The following is a 17,118-nucleotide window of genomic DNA, read 5'->3' as shown; positions in this document are numbered from 1 at the left end:
CGGAGGGACCACAATGTTATTGCCCTGGAGGTAGGATCAGGATGGCATAAGATCACACTTTATGCAGATGACGTTCTTCTCTTTCTAACAAACTCGATGATATCTGTGCCCCAAGTGATTAATGTATTTGGATCTTTCTTGGGGTATAAAATCAACTTTATGAAATTGGAGACCATACCTGTCTGGGTCTTATTAGAACACTCGATCTTGGAGGTGGAATTAGATTCCCTTTCAGATGGTCAGAGGGAGGTTTCCTGTATTCAGCCATTTTTATCACTCCAGCCTTCAATTAATTAGGTAAAGCTATCTTCCTGCAGTTGCTCGAGAACATAAGGCAGGACTTTCATCGTTGGGAGGATCTTTCTTTATCCTAGTTGGGAAGAATATCTCCGGTCAAAATGAACGTGTTCCCCCGTTTATTATATCCCAGGCAAATGCACCTTTTGATACTGCCCAGTCAGCCTATACAGAGCTTTACAGTCGGCTTGGATGTTTTATTTGACATCATAGGCGGCCTGTTATGGAGCTCAACCAATTGCAGTTTCTGCGGGAGCTGAGGGATGTTGATTTTACACACTTTAACAAATACCAATTGAGTTCCCTCCTAGCCTATTTGGCTGATTTGATTTGCCTAGATCCGCGGTCAATGTGGTTGGACATCGATGCCTCCCAGGCAAAATGTCCCCTCATTAATCTGTTGTTCATGGACAAGCTGCGGACTGTTATGGACTATTGCAGAAATCCAACTGACCTTCACACAGTTAAATCATGGAAAATGATGCAACAAAGCGAGGGCAATTTACAAAAAAAAAATCACTTCCCTTTTTACTCCCATTGTAGGATTGATGGATTCTGGCTTTTGGCTCTGGGAGTCTGGAGGACCTTTTTTTGTTTGGGAGACTTAATTGACAGGGTGGGCATGACGTCTTTTGAGCAGCTGAGCCAGAAATATGAACTATCTATGAGATTAGGGATTTTATCCAGAAAAGAAACTGCATTAATAGTTGGTCCCCATAAGTCGAATATGGAGGTGAAAGTGCTTCAGTCCATGTTCACTCTCTCGGTCAGCACTCTCTAGCATTTAATAGGAGGTAGCGTTTCAATGCACATCGAGCAGCTGTGTGGAATTTGGGTTCAGCAATTGGACGTGGAAGCTTCAACAGAGAAATGGGCAGATATTTGGAAGAATGTTGGAAGATTTCGATTTGCAACAGGACGCAAGCTATGCAACTGAAGGTACTCCACAGGGTTTATTTGGCATCGGAGTGGCTTGCCAAATTTAAGAAAGGACGCCCCCAATGTGCCCAAATGTAAAAGAGATGTGGGTACGCATACTCATTGTTTATGGCCATGTCACTAACCTCGTAGGTACTAGGGGCCGAGAGCGAGTGTTTTGGAAGGGGTCTTGGGAACCGAGGTCAATGTAGATCTGATGCCCCGCCTCTTGGGTTTGTCAGATCACCCATCTTTGGGAAGAAATTGTTTAGTATTCTTTCATTTTGTGCTAGAAAGAGGTGGGTGTTCGACAATCTCCAGGAAACTCGGGGTTGTGTAGGTTAGTTATGAAGCACATCCCCCTGGTCTTCCTTACAATTATCATGCACCAGAAAATGGAACGTTTTCATAGGACGTGGCGGTCTTTTTTGAACAATGTAGGCGCGGGCATTTTGGCTATTTTGGTCAGGGCCTTTGTGTTACCACAAGCATTGTGTCTGGTGTCCGAGATGCCCAATGGGAGGAAGAAGTCTGAACAAAAACACGGCTTCACAAGGCCAACTCTCGATAAACTATGGACCCAATTGGGACCCCCAGCCGTAAAATACAGGAGAGCTCAAGCCATACAGCTTGCAATTGTTTCTGAGCTTGATAATGATGTCCATGGGAATCAAGGGATATGAGCACCAACTGCTAGGTTAAGGTACAGAAGGACCGATATTCATGTATTAATTGAATGATTACTTCACTGACAAATCGAATAAACGTGGCTCTTCTCAGGAAAATGGGACTAGCTGGAGTTTTCAGACTTTGGGGACGGCGTCCAATAACAAGAATAAGAACATAAAATGAATATGCTGAGAGATAAGATCAAATGGTCAATCATATCAGATGTCCAATCCGCCACTCAGAATCCGACACCATAATACAGAGGAGATATCCGTTTCGCAGGGATCACATTTCTGACAAGGCTGGAGTACTTCTCAATACAACCCAGTACTCTATCCAGACAGTGCGGACCACACCAGTCCGTGGGGAGCTGTGCGGTGTAGAACAGTGAATTGCTCTGAAAAGCTGGAGCACGAACCTTCGCAGCATGTACAGCTGCGTACACCCCCCTCCCCAGTGCATTTATCTGTCAACCAGGAGCAGTTACCCTCCCAGCATGCAGTGCTGTGTACACCAACCCAGTGCATTTATTTCTGAACCTGGAGGAGTTACGCTCCCAGCATGTCGAGCTGTGTACACCATCCGAGTGCATTGATCTGTAAACCAGGCGCAGTTACCCTCCCAGCATGTAGGGCTGTGGGTACCACCCCAGTTCTTTGATCTTTAAACCTAGAGCAGTTACCCTCCCAGCATGCAGAGCTGTGTACACCATGCCAGTGCATTGAACTGTAAACCAGGTGCAGTTACTCTCCCAGCATGTAGGACTTTATGCATCACCCCAGTGCATTGATTTGAAAACCAGGAGCAGTTACCCTCCCAGTATGTCGTGCTGTGTAATCACCCTAGTACATTGTTCAGTAACGTTGTGTTAGATCACTGCCCAGTGTGGGGAAACATGCAGCCCATGCTGGAAGTGACAGGATATGTAGCTCCCCTCTATTTAAGCTTCATACTTCCATTGTGCCAAGGGATGTAGAGCATCTCTTCAAAAGGGAGGAGGAAGTTTTCTTAAGATTGTGGATGCAAGGATCAGACAGGGCCCTGGAAGGTTGCAATTTAGCCAGGAAGCAACTGAAGAATGAACTCAGCAGAGCAAGAAGTGGACATGAAAAAGTCTTGGTGGGTAAAAGCGAAGATGTTCTACACGAGGACGGCCAGAGTGAGGGTAGGGCTCATCACAGATTGTGGAGGCAATTTGCATCATGAGTTGGAAGAGGTAGGGGAGATCCTTAATGAATGCTTTGCTTCAGTATTCACTACTGAGAGGGGCATTGAAGTTTATGGGGAGAGCATGAAACAGGCTGATATGCTAGAACAGGAGGGTGTGACGAAAAAATTGAGAAACACAAGGATAGATAATTATCCTTGGCCAAACAGAATATAAGTAAGCATTCTACAGTAAACGAGAGAAGAGATTGCTGTGCGTTTGGCAATGATCCTGGCATCTTCACTTTCCACTGGACTCAGGCCAGATGAAAAGAGGTTGGCAAATGTTATTCCCTTGTTCAAGCAATGAGAATAGGGATAATCTTGGGAATAATAGACTAATCAGTCTTACGACAGTGGTGGGCAAAATATTGGAGAGGATTCTGAGAGACATGATTTCTGATTTCGTGGAAAAAAAACATCGTTTGATCGAGATAGTCAGCATGCCTTTGTGAGGGGCTGGTCATGCCTCACGAATCTTTTTGAATCATTTGAGGATGTGACAAAACACATTTATGAAGGTAGTTCAATGGATGTGGTGTATATAGATTTTAGCAAGACATTTGATAAAGTTACCCACAGCAGGCTCATTCAGAAAGTAAGTAGGCATGGGATGCAGGGAAATCTGGTTGTCTGGATATACAATTCCTGGCCCATAGAAGACTGAGGTTGGTAGAAGATAGAAAGCATTCAGTCTGGAGCTCTGTGATTAATGATGTCCCACAAAATCAATTTTAGGACTACTGCTCTTTGGGATTTTTACTAATGGCTTGGATGAGGATGTGGAAGTGCGGATTAGTACGTTTGTCGAAAACACAAAGGTTGATTGCGTTCTGGATAATGTTAAGGTATGTTGTAAGTTGCAATGGAACATTGGCAGGATTCAGAACTGAGCTGATGAGAAGCAAATCAAGTGAAACCTGGAAAAATGTGAAGTCATTCACTTTGGAGGGTCGAATTTGAACGTAGAATATTGGGATAAAAGCAATATTCTTGGCAGTGCGGATGAACAGAGGAATCTTGGGGTCCATGGCCAGAGACCCCTCACAGTGACCACCGAGGTTGATGGTAATTTGGCAAAAGTGAGGACCGTAGATCTGGATATCAGGGTCAAGATTAGGGTGGTGCTGGAAAGCATACCAGGTCACGCAGCATCCGAGGAGCAGGAAAATCGACGTTTCAAGCAGAAGCTCTTCATCATCTGATGAAGGACTTGTGCCTGAAACATCAATTTCCCTGCTCCTCGAATGCTGCCTGACTTGCTGTGCTTTTCCAACACCACCCTAATCTTGACCCAGTTTTATGTGATTGTTAAAAAACTGTATATTGTGTTGGCTTTCACAAACTACAGAACTGAGTTTCAGAGTTATGAGATTATGCTAAAGCTCTATAAACCTCGGACTAAACCACTGTCATGAAGCTAAAGGCGTTTATCGTACCTTTTAAGAGAGAGTGAATGTTGTTCTGCACTATTAGCTTGCAAGCACCTTCGTATGACCAGCTAACAGATCCCAAAGTATGCTGGAAAATATAAAGCATGCAACGTTTGTCTGTGAAATAGATACCTTGAGTTTTGGTTGCTGATTGAAAACAATTCGAATTGAACCATTCAGTTTAAATTCTGCACCAGGATACAAAAGTCAAACGATTTTGAATTTATTGTTTTGCCAACATCTAACCAATGAGATGATCAAATATTGAATGGCATAAAAGAGGCATGCAGTTCGTTAGTTGGGCTGAGAGGAACTGCCATCTAGAGAGAGACGGCCATGCAAAACGCTCTCTGACAAAGATACCGCTTTTGTATGAAACATGCTTGCACTAAAATTCAGAAGACAACCCAGGAAGATCTTCAGCTGAAAGAAAGATAACACTGGAGATGACAGATGCTGTGTGGTTTTGAAATTATGTTGATGCAATTTCAATGTGGGTTTTTCTTTTTGGAACATTATGTTGTTATAAAGTTGGAAGCAAATACCAACCAGTTCAGAGAAAGAGGTGTGAGAGGTAATTTCGGTTTAAACTTTAAGATGTGCCTGGACCACAGACTGATCTATAATAAAAGACAAAACTTTTGTTTCTTTTCTAAAACATTTTGTATACTCAAAAGTAGAATAGTTTAAATTGTGCAGAATGCTGACAATTTGTGAGCAGAGTAAAAACAAACAGGCCCTTGATTGATGAAACCATTAACACAGGCAGGGAAGGATGAGTCCTTGACTGATAATACTGCAGGGTGAGAGAAACAACTTTGGAGACTCTGAAGACTTTGTGATAAGGGTGCAAATCAAAGAATAATGATGTTTTTAAGAATGTGAGCCTCATGGCTCGTTAGAGCCAGGGAGGGGAGGGTCTGGAGACATTTGTTGCAGACTTTGTGATAAGGGTGCAAATTGGAGAATAATAATGTTTTTAAGAATGTGAACCCCATGGCTCGTTAGAACCAAGGAGGGGAGGGACTTGTGCTGTATATAATGAGAAACTTTGTAAGCCTCAGCGCGCCTTTTACTCAGAAGGCTGCCCGACTCTGCAGACTTGCTAATAAAGCTTTGTTTTCCTGAATTTGTCTAGAGCGATTATTAAGAAGCGATTTTCGTTTCTAACAACTTGGGGGCTCGTTGTCCGGGATCAACACTCCGGCCGCGGGGGAAGCTGAGGAAGGACATCGGAGAAGGTGCACCCTGCTGATTTCAGCAGTCCCTGATTCCTTGCTTGTCGCCCCGCGCGGCTTGAGCGAGTGATATCCGGGAGGCTCAGGAAAACAAAGGAGGGGTGTGGCCGAGGCAGTGGGGACGGTTAACGATCGAGTAATTTCGGTGCACCGAACCCAGGTAAGAAAAACTTGCGGGGACCGTGTTTCCGGACGCCTGGGGACCTACGGGGTGCCTGTGGATTTTTCTACAGAGACGTGGGACTCAGGTATCTAGAGACCGGGGCTTGCCTGTGAGGGATTTTGCAGAGACCGTGTTTGAGGAGGAACGTGTACCTACGGGGTGCCTGTGATCTGTGTCACAGAGACGTAGGACACAGGAATCCAAAGACCGGGGGTGCCTGCAAAGGAACCTGGGCGATCACTGGACTGAAGGTCCGGGAATTGGCTAAATTGTGATAGATTATCACGGGAGAATTATGAAGTCCTCGGAAATGGGAAATAAGGGATCTAAGGCGATTAAGGGATGGGCTGGGGTATGTTTTGTTATTTGTAGATAGAATAAGTATAAGTAGCAGGAAATGATCTTGGAAACATATGTTATAAAATCCATATAAGTGGGAGCTTATAAAAAATAATGGGTAAAGATGCTGCTGGGAGTTGTCCACAGACCCATCAACAATAGCTTTCTTTGGGACAGAATAGTTCAGGGAGAAAATAAGGTGTGTAAAAAACAGGCAGTATATTTATCACTGGTGATTTTAATTTTCATGTAGATTGGGAAAATCAAGTTGCCTAAGGAAGTCAGAAGGACACTTTTCTAGAATCATATGTTCTACATCCAAATGGGAATCAAGCTATTTTGCGTCTGATAATATATACTGAGGAAGGTTTAATACGTGATCACAAAGTAAAAATAAACTCTAAAGGTTACAGTGACCATAATATGATAGAAGTTAGCATTCATGTTAAGAGTAAGAAACTTGGGTTGAAAACAACTGTGCTATAAACTCGAAGAAGGTAGGCATTGTGCAGAGTTAACTGGAGTGGACTCAGAAAGAAGTTTAATAGAAAAGACAACTAATGAACAACTGCACACTTTTATGAAAATAGTTCATGACTCCCAGTTTCCTCAGTGAGGAAAAATGATTCCAGGAAGGGAATATCAAAGAATGATTAACCAAGGGAAAAAAAAAACAGACAGAGTTGAAAGAAAAGTCATAAAAATGGAAAAGATTGTGAGAGAATCAATGTCTGGAAGGTATCAAAAAAAAACTTAAATTTTGCTGCAAACAAAAAAACATTTATGACAGCAACAGACACACAATGCATGAAAATTGGTCCTATCCACTTAATGATTCAAATGGTTAAACAAGCTTTTGGAGAACACAAAGGACATCATCTGAAAATTGGTTGTGCACGGAGAGAAATTGTATTATTGATAGTCACTGCTCGGATGTTATGCATTTTCCACCAAAGATATTTAATTGTGATTACTTTCCCCAATAATTGCATACAAATTAAGTCTGCAAAGGCTGCCAATTGTTATAACACCACCTTCTTGTGGTCTGTATGAAAATAGAATCTCTGTTGTATACTATTTATTATAAGGGAACACTGTTCCAACTACATGACAGAAAGGATAGCTGGCTTGCTTAACTGTAAGTATAACCTGTCTAAACAATAACTTCTCAGGATTAGTGACAACTGACTGAATTTCTGAATCATACGGTGCATTCTTGTAGTGTGCAGAAAACTGAGAAAGAACTCCATTAGCAGCTAAAAGGGTGTAAACTACTCAATGTATAAAACATACAGGAAACAGTTTGCAGAAAAATTCACCATTGACACGTTTAATTGCTACCATTCAAACACCCAAACTTCAGAAATGTAGGCCATCATTTACCTAACTGTGCAAATGTCCAAATCAACTGGGTTTACAGAAGCCCCGAGAAATTCTAAAGGACTGTTGCAATTTCAGGGAGGTGGGGGGATGGAATGGTGGAGAAGAGAGACCAACTGAAAATGATATTACTTTGAAGAGAGTTAAAGTTTCAATCAACCTCTTCAATTGTTGGTCCACCAGAAGGGTCCTTTCTGACTTGTTCTGAGAATGGCCCTTCGGGCATACCTCCCTGGTAAAGTTTGGCAATGATGGGCTTGCATATTTTTTTTTTTCAAATCTTTCAACTGCTGCTCAAAGTCCTCCTTCTCTGCTGTTTGGTTTGCCTCCAGCCAGGAGATGGCCTGGTTACACTTTTCGATGACTTTGTTCTTATCTTCCTCACTGATCTTGCCTTTCGTTTTCTCTTCCTCCACTGAACTCTTCATGTTAAATGCGTACGACTCCAGGGAATTCTTGGCTGTAATTTTCTCACGCTGCATATCATCCTGACCTTTGTACCTCTCCGCTTCCTGCACTATCCTCTCGATCTCCTCCTTACTCAACCTGCCCTTGTTATTGGTGATGGTGATTTTGCTCTCTTTGCCAGTGCTCTTGTCCACAGCAGAGACATTCAAGATGCCATTTGCGTCAATATCAAAGGTGACCTCAATCTGTGGTACACCACGTGGCGCAGGAGGGATCCCACTGAGGTCAAATTTGCCCAAGAGAACTCCGGAGGAAAGGTCTCCTGGCTCACACTCCGCCGCTCGACTTCCTCTTGCATAAGGTGGAGCCCGGAGACTGGGTACTTGTTAAGACCTGGAAGGCCGAAAAGCTCCAGCCGCGGTGGGAAGGACCGTTCCTGGTTCTGTTAACAACTGAAGCAGCTGTTCGGACGAAAGAGAAAGGGTGGGTCCACGCATCGAGGATAAAGGGGCCTGTTCCATCTGAAGGAGAAAGCACTTGGACATGCGAGCAAGGGGACAAGCCGTTGGTGGTAAAACTGAAAAGACAGCAATAATGAACTCTACTTGGACTGTATTGGTGGGGATATTGATCAGTTTATTCCTGTATGTGGGGGAGGGTGAGGGAAGATGTGACAAATGTCGAACTACAGTAAGACTTGGGATTCGAATCTACTCGGGAACATTGTGTCCCATTCCTATGTGGACGATTGGTGTTACGATGTGAGTGCACGCCATGAATGTTGGGAGGGTGGAAGACCCTATTATCAGGTATATAATAAAGGATACGGTGGCAAAATCCGTGGATGCCCTATAAATGACCGCTGGGTGTGTATTAGCAAAACTGGGAGGTGGGACCTATCCTCCGTGTTGCGCAGGGAACAGGTTGACAGAGTCAAGGAGACCAAGATACAGATCACTGATCGGGGGTTGGAGAAAGAGCAAGACCGTCAGGGAACGGTCGTACTCTCTAAAGTGCCATCTGTATACGAAGAGGTAGAAGAAAGGATTGAGCTCCCTGATGTAACACAAAACCTGTTTATTGATCTTACCTCGAGGATAGCCACTGTTTTAAATATTAGCAATTGCTGGGTTTGTGGGGGGCCGCATATGTCAGAACAATGGCCATGGACTGGTCACAGCTTAGACATATGGGAATTGCTTCAAACCACTTGGACACATGTCAACGAAAGGAAAAGCCAGGGGTGGAGACTGACAAATAGCCCTGAGGGCCAGTTATGTGTTGAAGGAAAGGGGACCGTGGAGGTAGGAATTAGTCCCTGTCAGAGTGTATTGGATGCGACCACACGAGTATGGTGGCCTGAGGATATTACTTGGTACATTGCAAACCGAGGTCATCAAAATTGCGTTCCATTACGTACTGATTCCTCCTCTGACGAACTAGGTGCTGATTCTTCCGATGACATGATGAGAGCCTGGGGTGGTGGTTCTCAGGGGAGTCGATGCTGGGATACTCCTGTCCAGACTCTGGCACGGGGCCAGGAGCCCGAATATTGGAATTGTAGTGGTCCTGGTCCTTATGAGGGCGTCCCTGGGGTAAAGGAACTGTGGGATGATGTTGTGAGGCAGGGAGGGCCTGCTCCAGATGGCCTATTTTGGATATGCGGTAATCAGGCATACTCCAAACTACCCATGGGATGGGCTGGGGTATGCTTCCTGGGTCTAATACGACCTGCGTTCTTCCTATTACCCCGGAAGGAAGGCAACGATTTGGGAATTAAACTATTTGACTCTCTCCGTAGGTCGCCAAGGGATATCCAAGTCGGTGATTGGGGGGATGAGTGGCCACCGGCCCGGGTTATTGCATACTACGGGCCAGCTACATGGGCACAGGACGGATCATGGGGATACCGTACTCCTATCTATATGTTGAATCGAATTATCAGGCTCCAAGCAGTCGTAGAGGTTATTACTAACCGGACTGCCCTGGCCCTGGAGCTGCTGGCTAAGCAGCAGGATCAGATGAGGGCTGCTATATATCAAAACCGACTTGCCTTGGATTATCTGTTGGCCTCGGAGGGGGGTGTGTACGGGAAGTTTAACCTGACTAACTGCTGCCTAGAAATTGACGATAATGGTAAAGCGGTTTTGGAAATTTCCGATGAAATTCGGAAATTGGCCCATGTGCCAGTACAATCTTGGCGTCCTCTTAGTGGCATCGGATGGTGGGATGGACTCCTAGGTGGTAGTTGGTGGCGCACGGTGTTGCTGGTGGTTGGGGGGGGGCATGATTCTTCTTCTCGTATTACCCTGCCTAACTCCCTGTATTCAGTTTTTAATTCAGAAAAATATTTCCCGACTCCAGGCAGTGGTGGTTCCACAACATGGGACGCGGGAACTTAAAGTGATGTTGCTGCGAAAGACCAAGGATTTCCCGGGCCCTTGAGGAGGGGGGGCTATCTTGGTCAGGCACATCTTAAAGAAAGAAAAGGGTGGAATTGTGAGAGGTAATTTCGGTTTAAACTTTAAGATGTGCCTGGACCACAGACTGATCTATAATAAATGACAAAACTTTTGTTTCTTTTCTAAAACATTTTGTATACTCAAAAGTAGAATAGTTTAAATTGTGCAGAATGCTGACAATTTGTGAGCAGAGTAAAAACAAACAGGCCCTTGATTGATGAAACCATTAACACAGGCAGGGAAGGATGAGTCCTTGACTGATAATACTGCAGGGTGAGAGAAACAACTTTGGAGACTCTGAAGACTTTGTGATAAGGGTGCAAATCAAAGAATAATGATGTTTTTAAGAATGTGAGCCTCATGGCTCGTTAGAGCCAGGGAGGGGAGGGTCTGGAGACATTTGTTGCAGACTTTGTGATAAGGGTGCAAATTGGAGAATAATAATGTTTTTAAGAATGTGAACCCCATGGCTCGTTAGAACCAAGGAGGGGAGGGACTTGTGCTGTATATAATGAGAAACTTTGTAAGCCTCAGCGCGCCTTTTACTCAGAAGGCTGCCCGACTCTGCAGACTTGCTAATAAAGCTTTGTTTTCCTGAATTTGTCTAGAGCGATTATTAAGAAGCGATTTTCGTTTCTAACAGAGGGGCTTCGAGTTGTGAATAGCTGTTGTTCAATGTTCACTTTTAGAGTTAAGGAATAAATTGAAATTATTTATACTTAAAGAGAAAAGTTTGAGATTTGTCACTCGTACTTTAACAGCTTACGTTGCGAGTTGAGCTTTTCTCACTGTTTGCTTTAATTGGCGGAAGGGTTCATCACCGTGAGGTAACACTACACGTGGAACATTGTATTCAGTTCTGGTCGCCTTGTCATGGAAAAATGTGGAAGCTATAGAGGGTGCAGAGGATCTACTGCAGTGCAACAGAAATATTGACACATGCCACACAGAACAAGTGAAATATTGGGAATGTCACCACGCGAAAAGTAAATACTGGCAAACTCTCGATGTCTGTATCAACATCAGTGTGTCAGTGTGTGAATAATATGTCTGTATTGATGACAGTGAATCTGTATGTGCATGCGAATCAGTGTATCAGTATGTGTCTCTGTACCTCTTTATTAGTATCTGTGTTACTACGTCAGTTTTTTTGTGTGTATCTATAATCAATAATGTGTGTCTGCGTGTCTGCATTCGTCTCTGTGTGTACTTGCGTGTCTCTGTGTGTATCCATGTGCGTAGCGGATATGTCAGCCTCTGTGATGTTCAAAGTGAAGCAATGCCCCCTCGGTTGGCCTTCACACTCTACTACATCAACGGAATTCCTGATGCAGTGCTCTAGCCCAAAACGTTAATTTTCCTGCTCCTCGAAAGCTGCCTGACCTGCTGTGCTTTTCCAGTACTGTGATCTCCAGCATCTGCAGACCTCACTTACTCACATCAGATTTTTAGTCTGAGAGAGAGCCAGCTCACAACACCATCCAAACTGACAGCACCGTCACCACACACACACATGCACACACACGTATAGGCAGGTTTAGGGAGTATCATAATTGTACTGAGGACCCTAACAGTGGAGAATGCTCATGTAGAGTAATGTCTGCGCTCCTTCTACAACTTGGAAGTGATTTGTCTTTGAAGATTATTCGTGACACGGAGTGTACACAATAAAGAGTATTTCCACTGTAACTGCATCCAATGAAGGTCGACTGAAACGTGTGTAAATTGATGTAATGCACTTATTACACGTTCTTCAACTGTAAATCTTTTGTTATGCACTCTTACAAAGTATAAGTGAGAAAGGATTGAAAAGTCCTGAAACTGACCCAGTGATGTTGGTAATAACTCAAGAACAATATCACGAGGTAACAGACGAAAGTGCTCTGTGCTTTAAAAGGCGTTATTTGAAAACCCAAGCAGCCATGCAATCTGAGAGATTTACAGAATTTGATGTCATCTGAGAGAGAATAAAATCTGACATTTAGCCTGGGTAGGACAGCAAAGGGTGGCATTTTACGGCTCTACACTGAACATTGACAAAGAGTAGAGATGGAGGAAGGGGAGGGTGTTGGTGTCAATTTCAGTGGACGTCCCCCAAAACCTTCAAAGACCATGTTTAACAGAGATGCAGACAGGGATACACACAAACATATATAGGCACATTAAACACACAACACAAATAGATACAGGTATCAATACTTACACACTAAGACATGCACACTCCTGCGCACAGAAAAAGTAATTTATTTAAGATAGAGATAAGTACGTTAATCATTAATAAGGGAAACATTTGATCATTTGGCGAAGGCAGAAGAATGTGGCTGAGAAATGTTTCACCCGTATTCAAACGGCACAGCAGATCCGATTGGCTAAATGGCTAAATTCTGCTCCAATTTCCTATTTTCTGAAGTGATTCATTTTGGATGATCGAGTTCAAATGCAGATTACAGGGTCAAAGATAGCAGTCTTGGCCGTGTGGAGGAACAGACGGATCTTATGCTCCACGTGCTTAGATTCCTACAAGTTGCCATTCAAGTTGATAGGCGTGTTAAGAGAAGTATGGTGAGTTGGTTTTCGTGAGAAGAGAAATTGAGTTTAAGAGCCGCGAGATTATGCTGTAGCTCTATAAACCCCTGGTTAGACCACACATGAAGTATTGTGTTAAGTTCTGGTCGCACCATTACGGAAAGAAATTGGAAGCTTTCCAGAGGGTGCAGACAGGATTTACCAGGATGTTGCCTGTGCTGGAGGGCATGTCTTATGCAGAATTTCTAAGGGAGCTTGGGTTTTCTCATTGGAGTGAGCAAGGATGAGAGCTGTATAATATAGGTGTGCAAGATGATGAAGCATAGATGGAGTGGACAACTGTAGACTTTTTACAGGTGTGGAAATGGCTATCACGCAGGGAGCATAATTTTAAAGTGATTGGAGGAAGGCTGAGAGAAGATGCCAGAGACAGTATTTTCTTTCTACAGATAGTGATATGTCATGCACAACCAGCGTAGGTAGTAGAATCAGATAAATTAGGGACATTCAATCAACTCTTGGAGAGACACATTGATGATAATAAAATGAAGAATATGAAGTTTAGTTTAGTCTTAGACTCGGATAAAAGGTTGACACAACATGAAGGCTAAAGAAGTGTGCTATGCTGCACTGTTCTATGTTCCAATTTCCTGCACTCTTGTGAGATAATGGTATCTGGAGTTCATCTAACCTCAGTTGAGGCTAAATTTGTTAAGTATTTGATTGTCAGTTGTTAAAGGAAATATAGACAGGTTTGAGTTTTGAATGGCCTATATCTGTTTCTAATTGTTGTGTCCCTGTGTCAAAATAGTTGTGGTTAGCTTGAGGGGGACACATTTTAAGAATAAGGGCATTTCCATTTCTGACTTAGACAGGGATGTTCCTTTCTCTTTAGGTTTGTGTGATCTGTCGTGTTCCCACGCCCAAGCAGCAGTGAAGACAGGGTTAATAAAAAAAACATTCAAAATTGAGTTCCATAGATCATTAATGAACAAAAGAATCTATGTTTATTGGGAACCGCAGGAAAGGGATGTTTAGTTACAATCACATCAACAATGCACATTCTAAATGGAGCAGCAGGCGCGAAGGGCTGAATGGCCTCCTGCTGTTCCGAAACCATGTCTTCTTCTCTCACTCAAACCCTCGATTATGTTCCAGAGGGAGAGGAAGATCCAATTCAGCCCGTCAGCAAAGAGACATGAGGAGACCTTTTTGAACTCTGAGGATTTACAAAGGCAGATGATAAAGTCATTCAGCCATTTGAGTACATTACACAGCACATGAGGAGGCCATCCAACCTTTCTAAGCAGCTACACGGAAACAGGGAACCCTGGGTAACTATCAGGAAATCGACAGTAGGGATTGATGTTTGTTTTCAGTTTGGACAGCTTTAAAGTCGTGGAGGTCCTTAGAGATCAGTGCAATATCAACAACTACTTCGAACCTGTCAATGGTTCGGATGTGGGGACTGATTGGATTGGACCTCAATTATCTCAGCCACCAAGATATAAATTCAATAAGATGTCGAGTGGAGATAGAGAGTTTGTAATGGGATAGAGACAGGGGAGCTTAGTGTGTAAACCATTAGCAGAAACAGTATAACGTGTGTGAATGAAGTTTATGCTGTGACAAAAGGGTAAAATAATAGTAAACTACTTAAAAGTAGAGAGATCACAAAACTCAGTGGTACAAAGTGATTTGTGCGTCCTGTTACATGCATCACACAAAGTTATTTGCAAATGTGGTAAGTGGTTAAGAAAATATATGGAATTATTCTATTCCATGCAAAGGCTATCATGATACTTTTCTGCATCTGTACAGGGGATTTCTGAGGCCATATCTGATGAATTGCGTGTAGTGATGGTTCCTTAAACTGAAAAATAAATATACTAAATTGATTCTGAGGCTTTGTAAAGATGTGCGTGTTCCTGGAAAGAAGGCCTTATTCTGTCATACAGTACAGAAACAGACCTTTCGGTTCACCTTGTCCATGACGCCCTGATGTCCTCAATTAATCCCGTCCCATTTGCCAGCACTTGGCCCATAACCCTTCCTCTTCAAGTACCCATTCAAATGGCTTTTAAATGCTGTAATTTACCCAGCCACCAACACTTCCTTCGGCAGTTCATTCCAGACACTCCGAGAAAAGTTTACCACCTTTATTTCTTTTAAATATTTCTCCCTCACTTTCAAACCAGGTGCTCTAGTTTTGCACTCCCTCAACCTCAGAAAATGTCCTTGGGTATTCACCATTTCCATGTCCCTCATAATTTTATAAACCTCTACACGGTCAGCTCACTTCAGGTTTGAGAATGTGAGATTTTCATACTGAACCATATAAGATCTTGAGGAGAGCGTAACAGGTGCTTGGCTAATGGACATTTGCTCTGGTGTGGGAAACTGGAACTAAAGATACAAATTTAAGAGAACAATGTATTCATTTTAACACAGATAGCCCAAAGACATGAATTTATTGGACAAAATTATGAGGACACATCCAAACGCATCTTCAAAGTATAGCTTATAAATTGCTCCTACATGGATCAGGGAACAGGGACGTAGTCATACAATCCACAGCATATTCAAGGAGGCTTCATTTGGTCCAATTAGGTGATCAGATAAAATTATTGTACATTTCATTTAAAAGTTGGAGAAGATGCAACCTGCTAGAGATGTCATGGCTTATTGTTTCTTTTGTTTCCTTGTTCCTTCTCACAGTCAAAGTATGAGAAGGGAAAACGTATCAGGCATTTTTAGCATTCGTGAAGGATTCTTGTTGAGGATTCATTGGAATCTCCATATTGCCAGAAGCAAAGGGAATTCAGCCAAATCCAAATGTTCCAGGAAGAAACCGATTGACAGCAGCTTGTGTGAACAGAGTTACCTCAGATGCAGAATACAATTTAACATTTCCTTTTGTCTTGAATTTAACTTTTGGTACGAAAATCTCTTTCAAGCTGATATTCTGCAGAGATTTTTTCTGTTTGTCTCCATGCATGTGCATGTGTGTGTCTATGTGCACTTGTGTGTGTGACACTGTGAGTGTCTCAGTGTATGTGTCTGCGTATATGTATGTTTCTGTGTATACAAACTGCGTCTCAGTATTCATTGAAAGATAAATATTAATGTGCATATTTGTCCACACTGCTTGTCATGTATCTTTCCATTCGGTTAAGTAAGTTTACTTTGGTAAATTACTTTTCCAAATTTAAGCTATCTACCTGACTTGTCCCGAACAAAGAACCTGACCTAGTCTGAGAACGACATAATTTATTATGTCACCAACCTAGTCACTTTTAAAATGTGGCATAACCAATGGAAGAGAGGGACTAGAAAATGAAACAGTGATCTCTCTAGACCCAGTCTGAACAGGGATGAGGAGAATATCAAAAAGGGCTGTTTGAGTGGAAACGGTTTCCCCAGACGTTTGTGGTGCTTGTGTGTGTTTGCATTTATTGAAAGCCATGCTACTTCGATATTGGATGCTAAAGACGATGAACTACTGAAAGGAAACTACAACCTGATCAGCCACAATCTTATTGCCTGGTGGAGAAGGCTCCAAGTGTCTAATGACCAGCCCTTCTCCTCAGTCCCGAGTTCCTATGTTCGATTGAACCTCTCAAACCTGCTGGACAGGAACAGTCGGAGGCCATATACCCCAGTAACGTGGTGCACAGAAACGCGGAAACCATTCAGCAGATGAAGACTGTCACACACTGTTTGACATAATGTTGTACAATATTCTTGGGAAAAGAAAATGTAGGTGATGGTATGAAACATCTCAATCCACGGTCTTTACAGAACTGTCTTCATTTCTTGGTCATGTTGCCGATTCAGATTCACTACAAATACCGCGCCCAAACCTCACCCAGAGATGGCCCACAAAATCCTCTGTTGTCCCTGACTGCAATATCCAATAACAGAATTTTTAGGAAAGTAATTTCCCAATAACAAAATGAGAGAACGTCAGATACACGAATCGGTCATTCAGCCCTCCTGGCCTGTCTTTCCCTTCAATATGATAATAGCTAATCTGCAAAATCCTCAACTTTTTTAATGCTCAAACACTGCATCCCTCA

General features: G+C 42.9%; 1 pseudogene; it reads right to left on the bottom strand.

Moving 5' to 3' along the window:
* Positions 1-7,794: 7,794 nt before the first annotated feature.
* LOC140491255 (heat shock 70 kDa protein-like) lies at positions 7,795-8,437 on the bottom strand (annotated as a pseudogene).
* Between the last annotated feature and the right edge of the window lie 8,681 nt (positions 8,438-17,118).

The sequence above is a fragment of the Chiloscyllium punctatum genome, chromosome 19 (genome assembly GCF_047496795.1).
Source record: "Chiloscyllium punctatum isolate Juve2018m chromosome 19, sChiPun1.3, whole genome shotgun sequence".
NCBI lineage: Eukaryota > Metazoa > Chordata > Chondrichthyes > Orectolobiformes > Hemiscylliidae > Chiloscyllium > Chiloscyllium punctatum.
This window is presented reverse-complemented; position numbering and strand designations above follow the sequence as displayed.